Genomic DNA, 6,000 nt, shown 5'->3' with positions numbered 1-6,000 from the left:
GAGAAATTTAAAAATATAAAAATTATAGATACTTGCGATAAAAATATTACATCGTAAATTATTTGATGTTTACCGTGAAAAATAAATTTCCATCATAAATAGTCAAATATTTATGATAAAATTTTTTTATCACTAATATTTCAAAAAAAAATTAAATAACTTAGTATTTATGATATTTATGATAAAAATATTACATTATAAATAACTTAGTATTTGTAATGAAAAATAATTTTTCATCATAAATAGTCCATTATTTACGATGAAAATATTTTCATCACCAATATTTTGAAAAAATAAAAAATTTAAAAAATATAAAAATTATGGATTATTTGTGATGAAAATATTGCATCGTAAATAAATTAGTGTTAGCGATGAAAAGTGATTTTTCATCATAAATAGTTAATTATTTATAATAAAAAATTTTCATCATCATTATTTTCAAATAAAATGAGAGATTTAAAAAAATAAAAATTATAGAATATTTATGATGAAAATATTACATCATAAATAATTTAGTTTTTATGATAAAAAATAATTTTTCATCATAAATAGTCTATTATTTATGATGAAAATATTTTTATTATCAATATTTTAAAAAAATAAAAAATTTAAAAAATATAAAAATTATATATTATTTATGATAAAAATATTGCATCATAAATAATTTAGTGATAGCAATGAAAAATATTTTTTCATCATAAATAGTCAATTATTTACAATAAAAATATTTTTATTACTAATATTTTAAAAAAATAAAAAATTTTAAAAATATAAAAATTATAGATTATTTTTAACGAAAGTATTGCATCATAAATAATTGATAATTTATGATGAAACATTATTTTTCATCATAAACAATCTATTATTTACAATGAAAATATTTTTACCATCAATATTTTAAAAAAAATGAGAAATTTAAAAAATATAAAAATTATAAATTACTCATGATAAAAATATTACATCATAAATAATTTAGTGTTTATGATGAAAAATAATTTTTCATCATAAATAATCAATTATTTATGATGAAAATTTTTTATCATCATTATTTTGAAAAAAATAAAAAATTTTAAAAAATAAAAATTATAGATTATTTGTGATAAAAATATTACATCATAAATAACTTTGTGTTTGCGATAAAAAATAATTTTTTGTTGTAAATAGTCCATTATTTAACATGAAAATATTTTCATTGTCAATATTTCAAAAAGAATAAGAAATTTAAAGAATATAAAAATTCTGAATTTTTTATGATGAAAATATTATGTCATAAATAATCTAATATTAGTAGTGAAAAATAATTTTTCATCTTAAATAGTCAATTATTTATGATAAAAATATTTTCATCATCTATATTTTAAAAAAAATAAAAAATTTAAAAAATATAAAAATTACAGAATATTTATGATGAAAGTATTGCATCATAAATAATTGACTATTTGTGATAAAAAATTATTTTCTATCGTAACTAGTCAATTATTTACGATGAAAATATTTTCATCATCAATATTTTAAAAAAATAAAAAATTTTAAAAATATAAAAATTATGAATTATTTGTGATGAAAATATTTTGTCATAAATAATTTAGTGTTTATGATAAAAAATATTTTTTTATCATAAATAATCAATTATTTATGATAAAAAAATTTTGTTGCCAATATTCTGAAAAAATAACAAATTAAAAAAATAAAAATTATAGATTATTTGTGATAAAAATATTACATCATAGATTACTTAGTGTTTGTGATGAAAAATAATTTTTTATCATAAATAATCTATTATTTATGATGAAAATATTTTTATCATCAATATTTTGAAAAAAATAAGAAATTTAAAGCATATAAAAATTATGAATTATTTATGGTAAAAATATTACATCGTAAATAACTTAGTGTTAGCGATGAAAAGTAATTTTTCATCATAAATAGTTAATTATTTACAATAAAAATATTTTCATCATCAATATTTTGAAAAAAAAAGAGAAAGGTGAAAAATATAAAAATTATAGATTATTTTTGATGAAAATATTACATCATAAATAATGGTCTATTTATGATGAAAAATTATTTTTCATCATAAATAGTAAATTATTTATGATAAAAATATTTTCATCGTCAATATTTTAAAAAAAATAAAAAAAATTTAAAAAATAAAAATTATAAAAATAGTTTAAAATTTAAAAATTTTAAAAAATAACTTCCGACATTGAAAAAGAATCATTCTCACAGTATCCAGACTTTATTGGATGATGCAATAAAATTTTTTACCTATAACTGAATCAACCGTCTATAAGATCCAGAAGCAAACCGTCTCAGAAAATTAAACGCAAGAAATTTGATTTAGAAAAAATATCAACTTCCAACTGTACATAAAGAATAAAATTTTATCAACTGTTTGATAGACTAAATTATATCATTTACTTCCAAACCATCACAAAAAAGTTTAGTCAATAATCTCTTGTGACAACAAAATCCTATAATATCTTTAACAGAAAAATATAACTTCTTGATGCTGTCCTTAATCTGCGGCAGATGATGCACCACATCAGTCTGATTTCTAGAACTACCAATTGATATCGATCCTCTATCAGAAAGATCAGACTTTATATCGAAATTAAGGCCAGCAGATCACCTAAAAATTAGTCCAAACAAGGAATCTATCAAAACATAAGAACACGATCAAAATTTAACTCACATATAACAAAGATTGTTAGTTAACATCTGCAATGTATCAGCAGAAAAATGATTATCATCCAATAGTACATGATAATGTGTTGGTCTCCTGAATGAAAAAAAAATATAAATAAATTGATAAAAAATTATTTTAAAAATCAAATAAAACTAGATTATGCAAATACTTAAAATCAAGAAGATTATCTGTAAAAATTAGTTCATCAGTTGTCACTCATCGTTATAAGATAGAAAAGATGGGGATTAGCCCCTCCTAACCTAGAAAAATAAAATAATGAGAAAAAAAAAGAAAGAATGCAAAAAAAATATTACCTTTATATCAGTATGGCTGCAAAGATAGAAATCAAACTCTGTCAAATGATAAATCCTTATGTTGACCATAGTTTCTAATCATATGAAAAATATCACTAAATTTTTAGGCCACTTAATTAATCAACCCTAACAAAATCATATAAAGATCAACTAGGCTCTTTAACATATTTTAGATCCACAAAAGCATGCATTACAAAGGATAGCCAAACTGCTTTTTTATGTACATAATTTTTTTTGAAGAAAAAATCATAAATTAAGTATTTATATATTTTTTTTATTAATAAAAAATTAAATTTTTTGATAAAATTATTTTGAAAAATTTTTTAGACCAAAAATTTTTTAGATTAAAAAAAATAATTTTTTTAGGCAAAATTCTTTTGGAGAGAAAATCTTTTTAGTGAATTTTTTTTTTGACGAGAATTATTTACGATGAAAATTAAATTTTCATTGCTAATAATGTTGTTAATGATGAAATATCTCTTTTTCATCATAAATAAATTTTTTTTTTAGTGGAGAATTTTTTTTTGGTAGGAATTATTGGCGACGAAAATCAAATTTTCGTTGGTAATAAAGTTATTAACGATGAAATTTTTTTCATCGCTAATAATACTTTTGGGTGAAATTCTTTTAGCAAGAAAATTTTTTTAGAAGAATTTTTTTTTATTTTTTGGCAAAAATTATTGGCGACGAAAATAAAATTTTCGTTGCTAAAATGTTATTAACGATAATTTTTTTTTCATCGAAAATAATTTTTTTTAGAGAAAAAAATTTTTTAGTGAGAATATTTTTTTTGGTAGAAATTATTGATAATGAAAATAATTTTTTATCGCTAATAATTGTATTAGCGATAAAATTTTTTATCGCTAATAGTTTTGCATTCAATGCACATCAACTCAATGTCCCTTCATGCGAAACCCCCCTCTCCCCTCTCTCCTCTCCCCTTTCCCTCTCCCCTCTCCCTCTCCATGCTCTCCCATCTCCTCTCTCCCTCTCCATGCTCTCCCCCCCTCTCTTCCTGCCGGCGAGCCCCTCTCCATCGTTGTCGCTGCCGTCCGCTGTATGCCATTCGTCGGAGGTAAGATTCCAACCCCTTTTTTTGTGTTGATTGGGCCACCAGGGGGTGGAGGGGGTTGCGGGGGGGCTGTGGGTGGCCGGTGGCGCTACAGGGTCGGGGAGGGGGTCAGGGGGCGGTCGGGGGTGAAACAGGGCTGGGATGGGTTCGGGGGTCGGTCGGAGGCGAGACGGGGGTGGGGAGGGGGCGGTGGGTGGCCGGTGGGACCACGGGGCCGGGGAGGGGGTCGGTCGGTGGAGACAGGGCCGGGGAGGGGATGGCTGGCGACCAGGGGTGAAATAGGGGTGGGATGGGGTCTGGGGGCAGCCGAGGGTGAGACAGGGGCGGCGAGGGGGCCGTGGGCGGTTGGCGGCACCACGGGGGTGGGGAGGGGGTCGGTCGGTGGAGATAGGGCCGTGGAGGGGATGGCCGACGGTCGGAGGCGAAACGGGGTCGAGAGGGGCTTGGCTGTGACACGACGGCACCACAAGGCCGCAGAGTGGATCGATCGAGGAGGTGACGGTAGGGAGGGGGTCGACCGGGGAGGTGATAGTGGGGAGGGGGTCGGCTGGAGAGGGGGTCGGTCGGGGAGGTGACTGCGGTGGGGAGGGGTGGGTGACGGCAGGGAGGGAGGAAGGAAAGAGAGACACGAGGAGGAAAAAAAAGAAAAAAAAATAAAAAATAAAAAAAAATAAAATATTAATCAAATATTTTATTATTTAATTAATAAAAATAAAATCTAGATCACGATCTGAATTAGATCAAGGTCGAGATTCGGATCGAGGTCTCGATTTGGATTGGGATCTAGATCGAGATCTGATCAAGATCCAAGTTGGGATCCAAGTCGCGGGGGTTGAAGAGGGCGGTGGCACCCCGGGAGGTGGCTCGCGAGGGGTGGGTGACGGTGGTGGCGCCGCAGGAGTGGGGGTCGCGGGGGCCAAGTCCAGGTGGCGCGGGGTGTGTGACGACGCCGACGCTGTGGGAGCGGGGGTCGTGGGGGCTGAGTCCGAGGGCGTGGGGTGTGTGATGGTGCCGGTGCCGTGGGAGCGGGGGTCGCAGGGGCCGAGTCCAAGCGATGCGGGGTGTGTGACGGCACCAGCATCGTGAGAGTAGGGGTCGCGGGGGTCGAGTCTGGCGACACGGGGTGTATGATGGCGCTGGTGCAGTGGGAGTGGGGGTTGAGTCCGAGCAATGCAAGGTGTATGACGGCGCCGGCGTCGTGGGAGCGGGGGCCGTGGGAGGCCAAGTCCAGAGCTCGTTTAGGAAAAAAAATATTTAAGAATAATGGTATGCAATATAATTCTATTCATTAGAATGTAATTTATTTTTTGTTATTATTGTTCAATATTATATTTATTTATATATCAAGAATTGCAGGTATGGTACTAGGAGATAGACGACGATGTTCGTATTCATTGTCTACCCCGGAGGCTGAGGTGCTTTTATCGATTTTCACTGCCATACTAGCTTCGTCGCCAAAGGATCCTGCATTGGCAAGTCCCAATGAGACAGATTCGAGCAAGGCAGATCCGAATGGTATTGTTATACTTTTCATATAATGAAATTTAATTTTTTTTTATTTGGATAGCTATCATATTAATGATTTATTTATTGTTGTTTCAGATCAGTCTCCATCAGTAGTGAGGCAAGGGCGAGGTCCATCGAAGAACCTCGCTCTAGAGCGTTGGAGATGCGAACATCCAAGACAGTGTCTCCGTATCGAGATACCACCTGACTACCCCAGGCCCATTAAGAGATGGTGCGAGCTGTGGCAGACCGAGCTGGGCATCATATACTACAGCTATGCCTCCGTGACACTTTTCGATTGGCGTCACGTTGTATCGGCTTAGAGAGAGATTTTCTATATTCAGTTACAAATAAAATAAATTATACTATAAATATTTAATTAGCATGGCATTCTTCTAATATTTGTTATTGGCAAGGTG

The sequence above is a fragment of the Elaeis guineensis genome, chromosome 16 (assembly GCF_000442705.2).
Source record: "Elaeis guineensis isolate ETL-2024a chromosome 16, EG11, whole genome shotgun sequence".
Lineage (NCBI taxonomy): Eukaryota > Viridiplantae > Streptophyta > Magnoliopsida > Arecales > Arecaceae > Elaeis > Elaeis guineensis.
Note: the sequence above shows the minus strand (reverse complement) of the source record.